This window comes from Jaculus jaculus, chromosome 4 (genome assembly GCF_020740685.1).
Source record: "Jaculus jaculus isolate mJacJac1 chromosome 4, mJacJac1.mat.Y.cur, whole genome shotgun sequence".
Taxonomy (NCBI): Eukaryota; Metazoa; Chordata; class Mammalia; order Rodentia; family Dipodidae; genus Jaculus; species Jaculus jaculus.
This window is the reverse complement of record NC_059105.1, coordinates 31,128,860-31,150,696: the sequence shown is the minus strand read 5'-3', so window position 1 is coordinate 31,150,696 and position 21,837 is coordinate 31,128,860.

Below are 21,837 nucleotides of genomic sequence, written 5' to 3'. Positions count from 1 at the left end.
GAGACATTAATGTGATGTTTGATACAAAAATGGGAATTTGAAAAAAATATTTGAGTACTGCAAATATTTATAGGAAACAAAGTGGCTAGGCAGTCAGAGTAGCAGAGCCATACAAGTCAATGGATTTGTTTCCTTGATTAAAAGCAGGAAATGCTACTAATCTTACAGAAAATTGCATGTTATTCCTGCTAAGAAAGATTTCTAGATTAAGCTTATACTTTTACTAGATGTCAGAAACTCTTATTCTTATTTAAGATTATTGGAAAAGCTATAAAATTAGACTTTTCTCATAGTAACCTCTAAACTTGGTCTTCCTCATGTAGCTCACTCCCCATAAAAATCTGATATGAGTCTCTGGTCCCTTATAACTTGTGCCAGGATATGATTAAATAAGTCCTGAGGCCAAAGGTATATTTCACATTCTCTACTGGAACCCAATGGATTTATGGTACCAACCTTTGTCCCTGGCTACCCCCAGAACTAAATTAAAAAGGTACACTCTGGGGATGGAGAGATGACTTAGCAGTTAAAGTGCTTTGCCTATGAAGCCAAGGGGCCCAGGTTTGACTCCTAGGAACCACATAAACCAAATGCACAAGGGGCACATGCATCTGGAGTTTGTTTTCAGTGGCTAGAGGCCCTGGGATGCCAATTCTCTCTCTGTCTGTCTCTCTTCTCCCTATCTCTCTGCTTGCAAATAAATAGATAATTATTTTTTTAAAAAAGGTATACTCTGGAAGGCAATTATACAAAATGTGGTATATTTACCATTATTAAGGTTAAATGTTATGTGTGTGTATACATATACATATATACATATACATGCATATATATATATACATACATATATACATATATATATACATGCATATATATATACATATACATGCATATATATATACACACATATATTCCTGATAATTCTCCTAATATTCTAATATTTCTTCTGTTTCACAAGCCATACAGAAAAAAATTCAGGCAATGTCTAACATTACTGGGCCATTTGATGAATAGTTCTGGGAGAAAATCTCAGCCATCTCATGCTCAGATGGCCCTGAGACAATCCAATTCCACCTACCTGGGATCCCTCAAATGCTCCCCAAGGCTTAGAAGTCTACACAAGGACAACCTGAAGGTGACCAGTTTGATGTGTGCTCACTTCTCATTAACTCCTTTATTCCCAAATTTTCTTCTAAGACTGTCTTCCTGTACTCCATCAATACACTTTCAGGGCCCTTAAGAATAGTTCTGCTCTCTGGGAGAGACTCTCTAACTGCCATATTTTTATACAGCCATTCAGCCAGAAGTAGTTTAAGATCTGATGTCATTGTCCTCTGTCCTCTAACAGCAGTTAGTGTCTTCTCATGAGAAGGAGTACAGTTAGGGTGACTGGATCCCTAAAAGAAGAAAAAAAGGCAGGAAAGTCTGTACTTGCTAGAAATCAAAGATGATCTGACTTCTTATCTCTTCCCAAAAAAGGGAAAACTACTTGGTCAGCATGGCTCTGACCCATCCTAACAGACAGCACCAATATTGGAAATGCTACTCCTGGATCTACTTCCCTATATTCCACAAACAACCAGGACCCTTCCTGGGAGGGAGGTCTTTCATATAATTTAAACCTTGTGATTGGTCATGTTCAGACCCTGGAACTTGGTATAAGGGCTGAGTTTCTTCCTGAGATAGCCCCTTGCCCTAACCAACAACTTGTCCCTCTGGTTCACCTGAGCTGGAAAATAGCCCACCACTATAAGGTTATAAATACCCTTGCAAGGGGAGCCAGGCTCTCTGACTGCTTGGGAAATTCCAGCTGTGGTTGAGTTTTTCCCCTGGCTGAGTTGAGCCAAGTGCACACCCCTACCCAGCCCTTACTCTCCAGTGGGTTCTTTATCTCCCCCAGCTCCCCCACATGGCAAGAGAACCTTGAACTTTCTTTTCTGTCGTATGGTTTTTCTAGGCCCTCCATTTGGGATCTCTATCCACGTGGTGCCTTTTCTTGGTTTTGTACATCCCTCAGTAAATAACATTATTTAATAATTATCCTTCTAGATTCTTTGATTAAAATTAGTAATGGGGCTGAAGAGATGATTAACAGTTAAGACACTTGCCTGCAAAGCCCAAGGACCCATGCTTGACTCTCCAGATCCCACCTAAGCCAGACCCACAAAGGTGAGGCAAGTGCAAGGCATACATGCTCACTAAGTGGCAAAAGCATCCGGAGTTCGATTACAATGGCTGAGGCCTTTGTGTACCAATTCTCTCTCTCCCTGTCTCTCAGAATAAAATAAAATAAAATTAGAAATGAACCTAGAGTTTGGTGTTCAAGGACTTTCTGGGACCCCAGACACCCATTATAGTAGAACCTCTGGGTGAGACCAAGTGGAATGTAGTTAAGTCATAAGGACAGCATCTCTCACAGGCAATTTCAGATCTTGAGAAGTGGATTATTTCCTGTAAGGCTTGTTACAAAGAGGCAAACCTGCTACCTCTCTTGAATATCTCTTGCCTCCTATATCACCATGGATCTCTCCCACCATAGTAATGCCATCTTCCATGATCTTCCATCAGAGCTGAGAAGATGAATTTTCAGCACTGTGAGTCAAGAAAACATCACTTCCCTATGAAGTGCTCTGTCATAACAACACACGAGGCAATAGTGTAGAGGTAATATGTCCCCCAGTTAAAACTGAAGATCATATTCTAATGCTAAAGTACAGAGCACCTTTTAAAATAGAACATTTATATCAGTTCAGAAAAATCACATGTTGGAGACAGAACATGTTTATAGAAATGTATTTATATATATGTATACATATTTATGATTTAGTCTCACTTTAAAGAAAAGTTTGCTTTTTTATTTATTGATGTATCTCTCTTGTTTTCCTTATACACTGCTGTTATTTTAGATTTTGTTGAGGCACAGACTTCCTGTGTATCACAGGCTAGCCTTGAACTCCTGATCCTTCTGTATCCACCTCCAGAGTGCTGTTCAAAATCGGTGTGCATTACCATATCGGGTTTGTGTTAGCTTTCATTTTAACCTCAACTCTTTCTAAATGTGAAGGACCCGAACCTCATTTAGCAAACAACAATTCATCTCACATAAAGTAAATCCTACAGAGAACAAAACACCCAGTCTATCGCTAAATAAAAAGACCTTCCCCTGGTGCGTTCATCTGATTTTTTAAATTTATTTATTTGATTTGTTTTAGTTGAGCACCACTGTGCCCGATGGAGTAAAATGTCATCCATCTTGGTTTGAGCCAGTGTTAAGCCAGCTGCTAGGAAATATGTCATGAGGTGGAGCAGAAAATGATAAATGGCCAACTGAGAAAACCAAGTTTAAAAAGAGTTCGAATAAGAGAAAGAAATCTTTGGGCTACTGTGATAGGAAAGGCTTTATCTAAAATATGCATGCCAGCTGGCAGTCAGTTAACATTGGCCATGTGCCCCACTGAAAGGAAATAAACAGAACCAGTGTAGAGATTGGTTTCATTTAACCTTTATCCTTTGGACTCAAAAGATTAAGTGAGGATGCACACAGAGTGCTTTTGAGAGTGCTTAACAAGTTTACTATAAATGGAAACTAGACATGCCATCCTAGATATTTGTTAGTATTCCAAGAAATATTAGAATGTAATTCATTTCAGTCAAATGTAAATGTGTATACCTAAAGATGAAATGCAGTGAGGATTTTAATATGTAATGTTTCAACTTAATGTTGCAGTATGTTAACATCTGGCACAACACCAAGATTACTAAGATTACCAGCTTCTGTGAGAAGTGGCACCACCAGGAAAAAGGCAAGTGGCTCTTAACCTGTGTTCCCTTTTCGTCTACTCAAGAGATGTGAATTATTTCCCTAGGAAAATGAATGCCAATATATTTTTCTTTTAGTATTGTGGTTCATTGTTCTCCAAAAACCTTCTCAAGGCTCTGGGTTTGGAATCCTGATTATATAACAATGTAATGTGATTTTGAGGCTTTGAGCTAGTTATCTAGCATTGAATCTTGGTCTTTGGGGGAATCACAGACCCTACTTTTTGCTTCATAATGGGATAGGATGAAATGCTGGCATTCATGTCAGCTTATTATTTTTTTTTATTTTGATTTATTAGTTTTCTTTTCAGTAAATACAGGCATTTTGGTACCATTATTTAGGCTCATCTGTGATCTACCCCCTCCCATTAGACCCTCCTTGTTATTGAAAATGGGTCGTGCATTGTGGAGTTAGCCCCCAGTTATTAGTATGATAAATGTCTCTGAAAATCATGTCAGCTTATTATATAAGCCTTATTGTTGGGAAATTTTCACACTTTAGTTACTATAAGAAAGAAGACATAATACACACTTCAGATTAAGGATGCAACACAAATAACATGCTGCCTCCCGTTGTCACCTCCGTATGCTTTCACACGGACTAAATGTGTATGGTCTATAGCAGTGTCTGTTATTTCTTTTTTAATTTTAACAATTATTTATTTACACAAATGTGTGTGTGTGTGTGTGTGTGTGTGTGTGTGTGTGTGTCGGAATCTCTAGCCACCAGAAATACATTCTCATACATGAGTGGCTTGGTAATTGAACCCAGGTCAGCAGGTTTCCAAGCAAGAACCTTCAACCAACTGAGCAATCTCCCCAGCCCTTCTGTTATTTTTGGATGGTGTAGTTACCCTTTTTAATTCTGTCCTCCTGACAGTGTAGCACGTTTAGTATTGTAAAGATCACTCCTTATTGCCAGTGACAATTTTTGTCATAAAGTCTACTTCATCTGATGGCGATATACCATGAGGTATATGGTATATTACATGGCATACTTTTTCTATCCTTTTATTTCCAAATTATTTATTTATTTATTTATATTTTTAAATGTGTCTTCTTCCAGACAGACTATGCCTTTTATTCTATTGTTCCATCCGTGCACATTTGATGTTAGTAGTGACACAGTTGCATTGGTGTCTCTCTTTTCCTTCTTATTTTTGATATTATATGTACACTTTGTTTCTCTCTTCTCTTTAGTGCTTTTAACTTTTGTGTGTGTCTATGTGATATGTGTGTATACAGGTTTACTCTGTGCATGTGCACAAACGTGTGCATATAGAAGACAAAAGTTGATGTAGGGGGTCTTGCTCAATTGCTCTCAGTCTTTTTTATTTTATTTTATTTTATTTTTTGAGACAGGGCCTCTCATTGAGCCTGGATCTCATCAATCAGTTAGCCTTGCTAACCACCAAGTTCCAGGGGGTTCTCCTGCCTACTCCTCAGCACTTGGATTCCAAGTACAGGCCAACACACCTGAATTTTATTTGGATTCAAACTCAGGTTCTTAGGCTTGCATAGGAAACACTTTATTGACTAAACAATGTCCTCAGCCGGTAAGCAGAAATTTCCTTATTCCTCATTCTAAGAGCAATCTACTAGAAACAAACTATCTCAGCTTTCATTTATACTGGACTTTCTTCTTTATTTTGATTTTTTTTAAAAAATGGCTGTACTGAATATGCCTCTGCCTGCCATCCTTCCTTGTGCTACAAAGGTAATGGTTAACCACATTGTAGCACCTTTCTAAGGAATGACTTTTGTCATTATTATTTTTGCTATTCAATATTTTATCATTATATTAACTTTAAGATTTCTACTGTGGTATGTTTGGGTGTGATTCTTTTATGTTTATCTTCCTTGGAGTTCATTAAACTTTCTAGATATATATATATTACTATTTTCAGAGTCTTGAACTCTGCCAACTGAGCTAGCTAACTTATAGATTCACATTTTTCTTTAATTTTTCAAGATTTATATTCATTGCTTTCAGAATGTATACCTCCTTTCTTTTTCTCTTTCTTTTTATTGTCATACTTCTTCTGTGTACACACACATACACAAACATACAGGTTTAATGGTGTCTCACATTTATTTAAGGATCTATTTATTTTTCTCCATTCTACCTTTTTTTTCCTTTCTTTGGGCACAGAGGGGGTGGTTTGAAGTAGGGTGTCACTTTAGCCCGGGCTGACCTGGAGTTCACTATGTAGTCTCAGGATGGCCTTGAACTTCTGTCAATTCACGTACCTCTGCCTCCCAAGTGCTGGGCCTAAAAGCATGTGCCACCATGACTAGCTTCATTTTTTTCTTTTTCTTTTTTCCTTTTAATCAAAAATGCCTGAGTTTATAGGCCATATAAACTCACATTCAAATTACCACATAAACCATTAATATTTTATTAAAATTATTCAGTGTTTTTTATTATTTGTTCTTCTTTATATAGACATATATTATTGACAACTTCTATATTTACAGACAACAAATCATGGCATTTCCCTCCCCCATCCCACTTTCCCCTTCATAACTCTGCTCTTTGTCTCTCTATTAGTCTCTCTTTTAATTTGATGTCATCATCTTTTTCTCCTATTATGAGGGTCTCATGTAGGTCTTGCTAGGCACTGTGAGGTCATGAATATTGAGGCCAATTTCTGTCCAGACAGTTGCACTGTAAGGAGTGGTATCCTTCCTTTGGCTCTTACATTCTTTCCACCACCTCTCCTGCTATGGACCACGAGCCTTGGAGGGTGTGAGATGTTTCAATGCTGGACACCCCTCCTTCCCTTCTTCTCAGCACTCTCTTTCCTTTTGGGTCATCACAGTGGTCATTGCCAACTGAAAATAGAAGCTTCTCTAACTAGAAGTGACAGTAGCACTAATATATGAATATGAACATTAAGTATAGTGCTTTTGGGGCAATTTGGTGAGAATAGTATATTCATTTATCCAGAAAGAGCAGGCAACAAATTCAGTCTGCAAGCCTGATCATTTGGTTGGTACATTGAGGCCACTGACATATTAAGAGTTATTATTGAAAGGCATGCATTCATTCTCATCATTCTTATTTTATGTGAAGAATTCCTTCAAGTATTTTCTGTAGAGCTGGTTTAGTTTTCATAAATTCCTTTAGCCTATTTTGTTGTAGAATGTCCTCATTTCTCCATCAATTTGGATAGGTAGCTTTGCAGGATAAAGTAATCTTGGTTGACAGTTGTTATCTTTTAGAACTTGGAATACATCATTCCAAGCCCTTCTGGTTTTTAAAGTTTGTTTTGAGTAATCTGCAGTTTCTCTCTCCCTCTCTCTCTTTGTACTCAGTGCATACAGTCAAGTTGGTACCATCATTAGTCTCCCTATCCTCATCCTCTTCAGGGACCCTTCTCGTTGGAGAATATGGGTTTTGCATTGTTGGGTTAGCCATTAGTTATGTGTAGAAGGCAATGTCTCTGTGTATAATGACCTAACGTATGCCTCTGACATTCTTCCTGCACCCTCATCTGCAAATTTCCCTAAGCCATGTTGGGTTCATTTTAGGTCTGCTTTAGTGATGAGGTCTTGGTAGCCTCTGTGTCTCTGGATATCTGTTGAGCTGAGTGTTCTCTGTGTCTATCTCCTTTACCCTTGTGCTGATACCAGATTCACCAAGAAAGTAGCACTCTTACTCATTTCCCCAATTATTCTCTGTTTTAGCTGGGGCCCTTTTGAGGTGTGATGGGCTGGTTCTCTCCTTAGAATCTGTGTCCATCTGAAAACAAGAAATAAATTCTCCAACGGAGAGCTAAATTAATGCCAGATAAATGGGATAACCTTTGTTTTTTAGAGAGAGTTTAGTAGGTGTAGGCCCTCTTGTAGCCCATGATTGGTGTGAAGTAATGGAGAGCGGGCTCATTTTGGATATGGTTCTGACTTGATTCCCAGCTCCAGATTTGGGATCTGTTCTACTGAGCAGATCAGTTAGCCAAATCAAGAGCAGTTTGTTTTCACACCATGGCTATGTACCACTATTGCACTTGTGTGAGCATCACATCAGGTTGTTTGCTGCTGAGTAGTTTAGACCATAAATTGCTTGGACAGATATTGGTCATTTTCCCCCAGTCACTCATGTAGCACCTTCTGGTACTAGACACGCTAACTGTCTGGGGGCTGACTCTTCCAGCTTCCAGTCATGTCTCTCCATCTGCAGTTATTCTGACAGGTTTGCCTTTGTAGGTGGCTTGCTTTTTCTCTCTAACTGCTTTCAACATATTTTCTTTGGTTTGCATGTTTAGTAGTTTAAATATAACATGGTGAGGAGAGGTTCTTTCCAGATTTTGTCTGTTTAGTGTTCTAAAAGCTTGTTGTATCTGCATCGGCATTTCTTTCCCAATTTGGCGAAATTTTCCTTCTATGATTTTGTTGAAAACACCAACTAAGACTCTGAATTGAAATTCTTCTCTATTATACCCTGAATTCTTATGTTTTATCTTTTCATAGTGCCCAGGATATCTTGAAATTTCCATTCATACCTTGTTATTAGCTTGTCTTTTTCTTTGGTGTACTGTTAAGTTCTGCCATCTGGTCTTCAAGTTTAGATATTTTGTTCTCTCCTTCATCCATTCTAGTAGTGATTCTTTCCACAGAGTTTTTTATTTCACTGACTGTATTCTTCAGAGCTAGGATTTCAGCCTGGTTTTTCTTCAGCATTTCTATTTCCTTACTCATGTCTTGTAATGCCCTCTTTATTTCATTAAGCTAATTTCCTGTGTTCTCTTGCAGGAGTTTGTTTGCTTCTTTAATTCCTTTGTTTTCTTCTTTGATTCCTTTCATTTCTTTTTTTGTTTGTTTGTTTATTTTTATTTATTTATTTATTTGAGAGAGAAAGAGGCTAAGAGAGAGAAAGAGAAACAGAGAGAGAGAATGGGCATGCCAGGGTGGCTTCCAGCCACTACAAACTAACTCCAGATGCATGCGCTCCCTTGTGCATCTGGCTAACGTGGGTCCTGCGGCATCGAGCCTTGAACCAGCGTCCTTAGGCTTCATAGGCAAGCGCTTAACCATTAATCCATCTCTCCAGCCCTGATTCCTTTCATTTCTTCTTTGATTTCTTTGAATATAGATACCATTATTATTTTTTTTTTGAAATCTTTGTCAGGCATTTCATCTAACACAGTCTCATTGGTGATCATTTCTGATGGATTTATAATTTTTGGTGGGACTGTATTGTCTTGATTCTTTGAGTTTCTTGTATCATAATGTAGCGATTTTACATCCTGAATTGATTTGATGCTTGGGTTTTTTACTTATCTGCGTGTTCTTAGATGTGGCAATCGACCTTTACATACTTTTAGCATATGAGTTTAAGGTGCCAGGTGTAGCTCTCGTATCTTAATCCAGTCACAGAAGTAATCCTCAGTGTTGAGTTTGTTTGCTTAGCAAGTGTTCTACTGGGCTGGATGGAACAACTTACTGGGAAATTCTAAACTTCAAATGAGCAATATACACATTCAATAAAAACCAGCACAGAGTATGCAATTTGGGGATTAAAACAAACAGATAGTCTTATAAAGGCAAAATCCCTAAGGGTGTGTGTTGTTCTTCACTCTTAATCTCATCAGCTGGGAGGTAGAGATTTTTGTTCTGAACTGGGCTACAGGTCAGCCTGGATCTGGATCAGGCCTTGCCACCAATAATTACTGAAGCAAAAGACAAAATCCCTGTAAATATGAAAGCATCAAAGACAACAATATTCAATCCCCAAATACAGGTTATTTGAAAATGGTAAAGCCAACCAGGAATATGTAACCAATAACCTGCCTTGACAAGAAAAGAGAGATTAGCAGGTCTATGTATCTGTTTTTGTTGTTGTTGTTGTTTTGGTCATTTGGCCTTGTTACCTTTTGGGGTGGCTTCCAATCTCACCAATGCCCTGGGCCCACCTCGATCCCTCTGTGTTGTGCTGTGGAGTTGGAGTTCTGATCAGCTGTGCTGGCTGTGCTGCTACTGGGGGCTAATGCCAGAGGTTCACAGTTCTGATGGTGGGGGTTGGGAGAGTTCAGACTTCTGGAGATGCTCACAGAGCTCCACTTGTGTCCCATTCAGTAGCTCCTTAGTTGATCCTCAGGTTTCTTAACTTTGCAAGAAGGCTGATGACTTTGAAAAATCCCCATGTTTGGTCTCTGCTGCTGCTGCCACCACTTGGTGCGCCTGGCAGGGCGGATCACGCAGATCAGCAGGCCACAAGCACCTCAGTGGGATTCTGGCCATTTTCCTCCTTGTTGGTGGATCTCGGTCTCTCCAGCTTCTCTGCTGTGTCTAAGAATGACCCATACTCCTTCACTTTTCAGAAGCCTGTATTTTGTTGGGGTTTTGCTTAAATCCCTCCCTAGGCTGATTTGGTGTGGCTCCCATGCCACCATCTTACCTGGAAGTCCGCATTTTTTTTCATCATTAGTCTGCAATAATACCCTTTCTTTCTGGTGTTGAGGTGATATCTCAATGTGGTTTTTATTTGCCTTTCTTTGGTTATTTGTGAGTCTGAGAGACTGAGTATGAATATTTTACATCTTGTTTTCAGAAATGTTTCATTCTACAGGCCAGATTTTGGCATGAGTATGTGTGTGCCATTCATGGAGGTATGTATGCCTGTTTGCCCGTAGTATGTGTATGTGTGTGTGCAAGTGCGTACATGCGTGTGTGCTTACATGCATATCTATATGCATGCACATGCTTGTACACACCATGTAGAAGTCAAAGGTTAATGTCTGGTGTCTCCCTCTGTGGCATTCTGCCTTATTTACTGAAGTAGGGTCTCTCAAAAAATCCAGAGTTGTTTAATTTGGATAGACTAGCTAGCCAGCTTGACCTGGGGATTTACTGTCTCCACCTCTTGAGCACTGGGATTACAGGCATAAGGCATACCATCTGGCATTTATGTGCATTATGAGGATCTGAACTCGTATCCTTACACTTGAGGAGTAAGCACTTTACTCACTAAATCCTCTCAGCCCCCATTTCCCATTTTTATTAGGCTATTTTCCTGTTGAATTTTAGAGTTCCTTGCATATTCTGGTAATTAATCCCTTGTCAGATGTATCAGTGGTAAATATTTTCTCCAATTTTGTAGCTAATTTCTTTGATAATTAATTGGTTATACAGAAGATTTTTAGCTTGAGTCCATCTCATTTGTTTAGATTTGCTTTGCTTTCCTGTGCTTTTGGGGCGTATGCTCCTGACCAAAACAATTTCTTATATATTCCAATTTCCTGAATAAATTTCCCTATGTCTCCTTTTAAGTGTAACTATTTTGGATATTACTGGGAAGTCTTTAATATATGTTGATTTGATTTTGTAATTAGTGAGACATGGGTATCTAATTTATTTCTTCTGCATATGGATACACAATTTCCCCAGAGTAATCCATTATAAAAACTGTCTTATAAAATGTATATTCTTAACCAGTTTGTAAAAAAATCAATTAGCTACAGATATGTGGGTTTGCTTGTGGGCCCTATATTCTCTTCTGCTGGTCTATATGTCTATATGTCTATATTTATGCCAATGCCATGCTGTTTGGATGGCAATGACTTCAAATATTTCAAATGAGATAGTATAGTGATGCTTGTGTTATTTTTGCTCAATAGTATTTTAGTTATTCAGGGATTTTAGTGCAATACAAAGTTAGGAATATTTTCTAGCTCTGAGAATAATGCCTTTGATGTTTGAATAAAATTACTTTAAATCTGTAAGATTTCTTTGAGTGATATGGACATTTGAACACAATTGAGTCTTACAGCTGCTGAACACGGATGTCTTTCTTGGAGGTATTTATTTTCTTCTATGTTTTGCTGTTTTCATTGTAGAGACTTTTTTCTCCCTCTTGATTAAGTATATTTCTAAGTATTTTATTTATTTATGCTTCCACAACTATAAATGGGATTTTTTTGTTGATGTCTACTTCAGATGCGTTTTTATTTGTGTGTGTTCATGCTACTTATTTTTTTTATCTGATTTTATATTATAAACTTCATAGAATTAGTTTGTTGTAATAGTTTCTTTGGTATAGTCTGTGGTTCTTTCCATATGCAATCATGTTGTCTCTAAACAATGGCAATTTAACTGCCTCTTTTTCAATTGTGATGTCTATTTCTTATTCTTGGCTAATTGCTTTGCAACTGATTCTATGTTAAAAGTGGGTGAAAGTGAGGATCCTTACCTTGTTCTAAATGTCAAAGGGAAAGATTTCACCTTTTCCTCACTTGGTATATTATTAAAAGTTGTCACACTATACATAAACTTGTATGTCACAAAAGCCTCTTCTAAACATACATTGTTCAGTATTGTCATTATGATCGCATGTTGTATTTTAGGAAATGCTTTTTTTGCATGTGTTGAGATGATCATGTGTCCTTTGTTCTTCATTCTGTGAATGTGGTATATAATGTGCATAGATCTGTGTTGTTAAACCATTCTTGCATCCCTGTGATGAATCCCACTTCATTCTGGAGAATAAACTTCTTCTTTTTTTTTTTCATTTTTCAAGGTAGGGTCTTATTTTAGTCCAAGCTGACCTGGAATTCACTATGTAGTCTCAGAGTGGTCTTGAATTCATGACAATCCTCCTCCTTCTGCCTCCTGAGTACTAGGATTAAAGGCATGTGCCACCACACCTGGTTTGAGAATAATCTTTTTAATTTGCTAATAGATTTGACTTGCTAGGTTTGTTGAGGGTTGTGGCATCTGTTGTCATCCAGTTTATTGATTTATAGTTTCCTTTCCGCTGTATACTTGCCTGGCTTTGCTATCAAGTAAATGCTGGCCTGTTTAAGTTTGGCAGAATTTTCTCCTCTTCAATTTTTGTAATAATTCAAGAATTTACATTACTCCCTTTTAAAAATGGTTTGTAGAGCTCAAGAGTGAAGTCATATGATTCTGGGCTTTTCTTTAATGGTTGAATTTTTATTACTAGCTCCAAGGTGATTAAAGAAATATTTACTGAGGGCTGGAGAGATGTCTTAGCAGTTAAGGTGCTTGTCTTTGAAGCCTAAGGACCCATGTTCAACTCTCCAGATCTCATGTAAGCCAGATGTGCAGAGGTGAGGCAAATGCAAGGTCCCACATGCCCACCAGGTGGCTCAAGTGTGTGAATTTCGATTGCAGTAGCTGAGGCCCTGGCCCACCAATTTTCTCTTTCTGTCTCTTTCTCTTTCTCTCTCACTCTGTCTAAAATGAGAAAAGTCAAAAAAAATATTTACTGATAAATATAATTTCAGTAACCACTTAGTCCAAAAATGGAAAGGTAATAAAAAATATTTGAAATACACTAGTATATGTGTGTGTGTGTGTGTGTGTGTGTGTGTGTACGAGTAATAAAATGCTAACATTTTAATTTTCACATTTAACTATATATATGTATATCTCCAAAGTAATTTGGGGGTTTGCTCCTCTAAAAAAGGATTTCTAATTCTAAGTTTGTCTAACTTCAAACTCTTACTTTTTCTACTGAACCATCGTGTCTCTGAGACCGTTTTATGATCTAACATTCCATAAATAAGAGCATAAATTTAAAGTATTTATGTTCAGCTATGGCAGCTAAGATTTTTACATTGCATGTCAGTGTACTGTTTGAGAATGAGTTTTATGATAAACTATTTAGAGTTTGTCTGAAATTCCTGTCAATTAACATTATACTTGGAGTGTAAAGATATTCTATTTGCCATGATTGCTAGTCTTATTCTACATCCTGTTGAAATAGACTGCAATTAAGAATAATTTATTTTGTTATTGGAAAATGTCACATTTTTAAAACAAAGTAATGAATTCCAACAGCTTGAATACAGTGTTTATTGAAGATATTCATAGTACTTGAATTGATTTAGAATTACATATTCAACAAATCTTGGTTCCCATTGTTGTACAGTATTTATACCACAACTAATCAGAAGTTTCTTGTTCATCATAACTCTTTTGTAATTTTATGAGGTGAAGGTTGAGGGCACTAATACTACAGATAATTATTTCTTTTTTTCCCTAGCAATTTGATTAATTAGAGGTGTTTGTATAATTTGGCCTTATTTTTAACAATTTTCTTCCAATTTTTAATACTACAAAATAGCCTTGTTAGAAAAATTAACCCCTTTTCCTGAAAAGCTTAAAAAATACCATTATTTTAATTTTTGCTGTTAAACTTCAATGGGTCAGTGATGGGAAATGAAGGAACTCTTTTTTATATTTTAGCAGTTATGCTCAAACAGCAAAATTTTCAAGATGACACAGAGAAGTTGACAGTTCAGCAAATGCAGTCCTATATCCTCACTTCCGCAGCTTACTCTTCTCTGTAACAGTTGCCTGAAGAGTGCTCTTGTATATGTGATTTTATGGTAACTCTGTGTTGCCTATCTTCTCTTCACAATCACCCCCATACCCTACTTTACAAAATTAAAGCTCATATTTTAATCCATTTATTCATGGACAAACAAACAAACAATGGTTGTTTGCATTTATGAAATTAAATTCTATAATATCACTTTATGAGTTTCAACATACTAGGATAATGTTTTAAGTCAAAGCACAATGTTAAAAGAATAGGGAATTTTGGTCAGTGTCATACTTCTTAATTTTTAATATATAGTAGAATTGAGGTAGGATACCCAAACCAAGACTATACTCTTACCATTTCATCCCTCAACAATTCCAAGTAGTTTGAATGGCTTCCCTGTTCCCATTTCCTAATCAAGGACACTCATATTCACATAAGGTAAAGGAGGTTGAGAGCAAACAACCAAACCAATGCTTCCTTCCTGTGCAGGGAGGTGCTGTGGGTAATTCAGGTAGGCTGGATCATGACATTCATTTTCTGAATTCTAACTCATCTAAAAAACACGTACAAGGTGCCCAAATTTGAATTGCTTGTGCAATTTCTAATAATGAGTGTTGCTAGTTGCTTTCTCTTGTGACACGAGATTAGATATAATATGCTCTCTCCAAATAAAAATAATTTGCTTATACCTTTTACACACAACACAATCTCAACAAATGCTCATACTAATGAGTGGATATTTTTATTTAATATTTATTTATTTTTTGTTTATGCTATGATTTAATGTAACAGAGCTGACTGTTGCCCTTATTTAAGTGGATAAAACTGAGTTTACATTTGAATTGAAATTGGCTTAGCCACGTAGAGGTATGAAATAATACAGTAGTGCTATAATGTGTTTTGGGGGTTCAGCAAAAATTCTTGAACTCTAAAACCTGGATTTTTAACAAAAATTTGAAATAGAGTGAGAAGGATAGATTATAGACTATTCCATTTATTCAGGGGACTTTAGGGGTATCTGTGAATCAAAGGAGGAACCTGGATTTACCCACATGTCTTGAAAGCCCATGCTGGAATCTGAGTCTTCCGAGGGTCATGTGAAAGGGACTTTTCCAAGGAAGTTCTTGTACATGCCAAAGCTATAAAAAAAAAAAAAACAAAAAAAACTACAAGGTAACCGAGTACAGAAAAAATGTCTTTCCCTTACTGTGGCAACCAGGCTGTCAGACTGGGGGAGATGTGATCTTGCTGGTACTGCGATCTCCTAGGTTCAAGCATGGAGAATGCACAGCCAAAAAGAAGTTGCCCTTCCAAGAAAGCCCCTTTTTATAATTTTATTGTGGTGGGATTTATCCTTGGGCCCAACTGGGTCTTGGGGCTGGTTCAGGAAGGGGGCAGTACAGTGCTGAATTCCAATTTTGCTGAAACAGGTTCTGGTTCCTTCTTTGGGCCTTCTCCGAGCTAACTACCTGAGAATAAAACTACATGGTTAATTTCCCTCGAACCTTCCAAAGAATCTACTTAGTTAATTCAAGCTGCTATGACACAACTTGTAACATACACAATTTCTCTTAGCAGGTAGCTGAAATAGCAAGGTAGGCAGTGGAAATATAAGACAATAAGGATGAAAATGTTAATTGTCTTCTTTATATTAAATAGCAATTTATTTAAAATACAAATATGATTTTCATATACAAATAACACATATGGGAAAATATTCAATATTTACATTTAAATTTTTGAAAAAATAGATATATAATAAATTTTGCCTATTTTATGTTCTCTATAATAATAGCACAAAGATTAGCTATGTAGCTGAGTGTCACCTGACTTATCTTTCACTCAGAATTAAAAGACTGATTTTATTTTCCCTAGCTTTGTCTTTGGTTCCTAAGATCAAGCTTAGAGCTTTTGTGAGGGTAGACATTGGATTCCTTGTGGTTTTGTAGAGGCTAGCTTGTATACATAGAATCATACATGCTCATGAACATCATATGTGGACATTGTTATATGCTGAAGCTCAGAGTTAAGGTGCAGATGCGTGCATCTGCACCCATAAAGGTATACATACATGCAAGTTTCCAAAAACCAGATACAATCCAATTATTACTATATAAAGCTGTCACTGATTATACCTCTTTACTTATTACATAAGTGTGAGTTTTCTGTGTCTAAAGGCTTCCTCAAATGTCTTTTGGAAGGTGAAATATAAATGAGTATCTACACATTCTTATGTACATTTACTGACAACAAATGTTGTCTTTATCAGTGTGCTCTATCTCATAAATTTCCATTGACTTTTTCATGAGAATTTTAAGAGAAGATTTAAAGTATTAAAAAAAAAATTGTTCTTGGGCTGGAGAGATGGCTTACCGGTTAAGGCCTGCAAAGCCAAAGGACCTCGGTTCAATTCCCCAGGACCCATGTAAACCAGATGTCCAATGTGGCTAATGAATATGGAGTTTATTTGCAGTGGCTAGAGGTTCTGGTGTGCCTCTCTCTCAAATAAATAAATAAAAATATTATTTAAAAAATATTCTTAATTTGCAGAGCTAGTAATACAACAATAACCTTGCAGCTAATGTATTTTTTTCATGAAATCAAGTAATATCTTTTATTTAATTGGAAAGGCTAGAAATGAAAAAGAACAGAAAAAATAGAAAGCCAAAGTATTTGCAAATATTTAATTATGATGTCCTTGATTTCAATCCTTTAGAGACTTCCCTGCAGAGAAATATCTGATGCTTCTATAATATGATGAAAGAAAATGTAAAATTAACTTAGGTAGCTTTCTTTATTTCTCTTCATTATTTCTGAAATTCCAGCTTCTGGTTTCAGAGCATTGAGACTTTATATATCCTTAGAAGGGATTGCTTATCTCGTTTGTCTGTTAGCAGGGTACTGTTTACTGAAAGTTGCCAAGGAATGCCCATTAATATATTCATGATCCTTGACCTCATATTGCTCAGATTAGGAAAGCCACTGAAATGACATAAATCTAGAGATCATATAATTTAATAAACTTTTGCATTTCTTTGTAATGAAATGCAATATTTCTACCATTCTTTCACTATATTGATTTTTTCTAATCAGCCATTAATCTAACACTTTCAAGGAAGTGACATGTCAATTAAATCAGTAAACTAGTTTAATTAAATCAAGAGCACCCTTTGTCTGAATTCACATAAGTGTGTTTTTTCCTTTAAAGGAAAAAACCAAGCAGCAGTCAGAAAGCAGAGCAGCTCAGGATTCAGTGTATGGTGCCACAAGATGCCCACCCCCACCCCCCTTATTTTTTGCTACTTCTGTGACGGTAGAGAACTATTAGAAATTAGGCTGTTCCTGAACTGTCAACAGTGATCAGGAGGGTTAAGTATTTCCTGTTAATACACCCAGAGGAAGCTGTGAATAATTTTCAAGTACAACCATGTAGAACTCAGTGTCATTGGGTAAAAGTCAGCGCTGTAAACACTACAGCAAATCAAACAAAAAACGCACCTATTAGTTCAATGTGTAGTGATAAACAAATGTGATAAGGGATATGATATTGGCTCCCATTAGAAGACATCTTTGTACATTTTCTTCCTTACATGTGGTTAAGTTGAAGATTTAAGGACTTTTTGAATTCCAAAGCACTTGTTAAAAAATCCATCCTCAAGAATTCAAGTACTCCACCTCTTGACTTGAGATCCCAAGCTGACAAAAGTAAGTGGATTCATGAAATAATAGTTTATTTATATTAAATTTGATGTATGTGTAAATTGTGGGATAATCACATCATAATTAGTGTCTCCTTCATGTCAGTCATCTCAAGTATTTATCATTTTTGTCTGGAGAACCACATGATTCTCTCCTTTTAGGTATTTTGAAATACATATTTTTAATAAATGTATCAAATTGTTACAGTAGTTTTGAGGCTACTTGCCAATGCTGATAAATGAATAATTAAGGGTATCCCCCCAGGTCCTTGTCTTATGGATTTTGAAGAATTAAATCCATATGTAAGGTTTGGGAATGACCAAGACCAGGCAAACCACTCTGAGGCAGATGAAAGCTTTTATTTGGGAAAAGTACAAGTTTCCAGGACTGACTCTCAAGAGCAGAGCGGAGCACAGCCAGCCTGAATTTACAGATAGTGGGGTTTCTAGGCCTTTAGTTCTGGGAAGGTGAGGAAGGGAAAAAGCTGAATAAGAAAGGTTCTTTTAGGGAACTAAGATGGCCAGGGTGTGACCAGAACAGTGATCAGGTGACTTATGGAATAAGGGGGCAGGAAACCATGACCTGGGGGCATTGTTCTGCAAGGAAGGCATAATGGCTGGGCTGTTTTTGACAATGTGGATAACCCACTTCCTTATGTTTGTCGCCATCCTACAGTCCTTGGTGACTCCATTTTGGGAGCCCATCCTGACCTAAAATTCTAGCCTTTTGTTAACGACAAGGACAGTGGTTTCTCTCTTCTGTATTACCTTCATGCTGAGTATAGGAGGCAATGACTTCTTATGGGAGAGGCTGGATATTGTGGTCGATGGGTCTCCCTTTAAGGCAGGTGACGAGGAGATGAGATGGCTCCTCAGTGGCTAAAGGCTGGTATGAGACAGAGGAGGGACAGGTCAGTAAAAGTTGGTTGAATTTTCAGAAAGGTGAATTGGTCCAACTAATTTTGGATGCATCTCAGAAGGCAAGGGACCAGGACAAGTAGCAAGAATAGTCCAGGTATAGGACCTAAGAGTGGCAAAAGCCAAGGCCAGACCATCCCAAAGATGTTCCATGACCCAGAGGGGATTGGTGTTCGTACCTAAAGCTAGTCAGCCAGCTTTGTTAGTTTTTTTAATTTCTACCTCTACCTTGCTTGATCGGGTAACATAGTAAGAGCATTCCTCATTCAGAAAAAAGGCAGGTCCTTCCTGTGTCAGCTGTCAAGAGGTCTAGGGCACTGCAGTTCTGTAGCATGGCTGAGGCCAGAGAAGTAAGTTGTTCTTGTAGCAGTAGCAGGGTCTCAGTGCACCCCTGGACTGTGATGCTCAGTTCTCTAGAAAGCCTTTCGTAGGAGACAAGGCTATGGCTCCTGAGCCAAGCAGAGACTTCTCTCATACCATCTCTATATTGAGGTGGCTTCAGGGCACTCGTTGGAGACATCAATTATAGAGAAGGTGAGGGAGATGGACTCCGTGCACCCTGTGAGAGGACAGAAGGAAGAATTAATGAGCTTGTTATCCTTATTAACAGCTGTGATATCAAAACACCAGGCACAAGGTGGGGGGCGATGAGCCCTCAGAGGTGAGGGACAGAGGGCCTGGGGCAAGAGAGAGAAGGCAGAGTGGCATTACTGTAAAGAACGGTAACTCCTGGGATACGAGTGGGAACATGAGAGTTTAAGTTTAAGAGGGCCCATTGGGGTGGCGGTATACTTGTCCCTGGGTGAGGTAGGGTAGGACGGAGGTGGCTTGACTCTCTTGGGCTGTGACAGGCGGATCCAACTAGGGATGCCCTGAAGCTTTGCTGACATGGGGGTGGCTAGGATCACCAGATGAGGTCCAGTCCAGAGTGGCTTGAGAACCTGTGGGCAAGACTGGTTAAGTGAGAGAGTTGTGGCTCCCTCTGGTGGTTGGGAAAGAAATTGGCCACCATGTTCCCGAGAAGTTTCCGATCATGGTGAAAGTTGGTAAATTGCCCTGGAGATGAGTTTTTGGTACTGGGGGAAGATTGTTTACCAGGAAGGGGCACTGGTACATGAGGTCAAAAGGACTAAGAAAGGAGGGGGCCTGAGGAGTAGCTCTGATTTGGGCTAAGGCAAGTGGGAGAAGCTGGGGCCAGGATAGGTGAAGTTCAGAAGTCAGTTTAGACAAATGAGTTTTGAGAATGGCATTTGCTCTTTCTAGTTTGCTTGAGGACTGAGGCCTGTACAGAATATGAAGTTTCTAATCTGTCCCCAGGGCTCTGGATACTTCCTGGGTTACCTTGGAAATGAAGGCTGGTCCATTGTCCGATTGAATGGTAAGGAGAAGGCCAAAGCAGGGCAGAACAGACTCACGAATGTGAGAGGCAACCATATTTGCAGTTTCCCCTGCCCTAGAAAAAGCTTCAAGCCGCCCGAAGAGGTGGAGAGGGATTGAGAAGGAGACATCTTGAGGTCAAGAACTGAAAAATGAGTCGTGGAGGAGGGGATGTGAGAGAGGAGAGTGTGGGTTTGGGGACGACTGGATGAATGGGCACAATGGCAGCATTGACTAGGCACAAGTCTTGGACTAAGCAGTAGGTCCAACCAGGTTTGATAACAGGCAAGGTCAGAGTATTGCATGGGGAATGAGTGGGCCGAAGGAGGCCAGCTTGGAGCAAGTGAGAAATAATAGGTTTGAGACATTGGTGATGTTTAAATGAGATTGGGTATTGAGGGCAGCAGGGTAAGGACGTGGGGTCTTTGAGTGTGATGAGGACAGGTGTGTGATAAGAGGCTAGTGTCAGTGAGGAAGTGTCCCACGCCCTGGGATTAACTTTGGAGACAGGGAGGGGGAACTTGGATCCTTTGTAAGGGAGGGGGTTGGCATGAAGAGGAAGACAGTCTGTGGGCAGTAAGTCAGAGAGAGAGAAAGGGAGAGGGAGAGGTTTTGCATAAGATCGCGACCCAGGAGTGGAACAGGACAAGAGGGTATTACGAGAAATGAATGGGAGTGGGGAGTGTAAGGGGAGTGATGCGTGGGGAATGGAATAGGCTGTGAATACCTGACACAGAGATCCACGAGGGAAAAGTCTTACCAGACTAGGATGGCAGGACTGACCAACAGGCCTTCATACTGATTACAAATGAGACGGGCCTTCCTGCCATTTGGACCATGACCCTGAGCTCCTCCATTGTGATATGGAAAGTATTGGTAGGGACCAAAGTCCCAGGGCACCGTCAATGTTCAGCTGCCAAGCCCAGAAGATCAGTGGTTGGCTCTCATGGAGATTAAGGGAATGGACTGGCCTACCTTGTTGAGGCAAAGGGCAGTCAACCTTCCAGTGTCCAGAAAGTCCACAGTGAGGACAGGGTTCAGGCGTTGGGCTGTGGAAGGTTTTTCCTCAGTGGCCGGTGTGGCCATGCTTGAAGCAGGGTTGTGATGGTGAGTGTTGTGTCTTCATTGGAGGAGCCTGAGGGCGGTAGGCAGGAGTTGAAACTGCTGTCTGTTTCTGGCCACTCTCTCAGTCCATTCCTGGTCCTCTCTGTTATTAAAAACTTTAAAAAAAGCCGGGCGTGGTGGTGCATGCCTTTAATCTCAGCACTCAGGAGGCAGAGGTAGGAGGATCACTGTGAGTTCAAGGCCACACTGAGACTACAGAGTTAGTTCCAGGTCAGCCTGGACCAGAGTGAGACCCTACCTCGAAAAACCAAAAAAAAAAAAAAAAAACTTAAAAAAATTTGTTCATTTTTATTTATTTGAGAGTGACAGAGACAGAAAGAGGCAGATAGAGAGAGAGAGAGAGAGAGAGAGAGAGAGAGAGAGAGAGAGAGAGAGAATGTGGGCACACCAGGGCTTCCAGCCACTGCAAACGAACTCCAGACGCGTGCGCCCCCTTATGCATCTGGCTAGCGTGGGTTCTGGAGAATCGAGCCTTGAATGGGGGTCCTTAGGCTTTACAGGCAAGTGCTTAACCACTAAGCAATCTCTCCAGCCCTATTAAGAACTTTAAATGCCAGCAGATCTTCCTGAGGGGTTTGAGGGCCCTTTTCCAAGCATTAAAGTTTT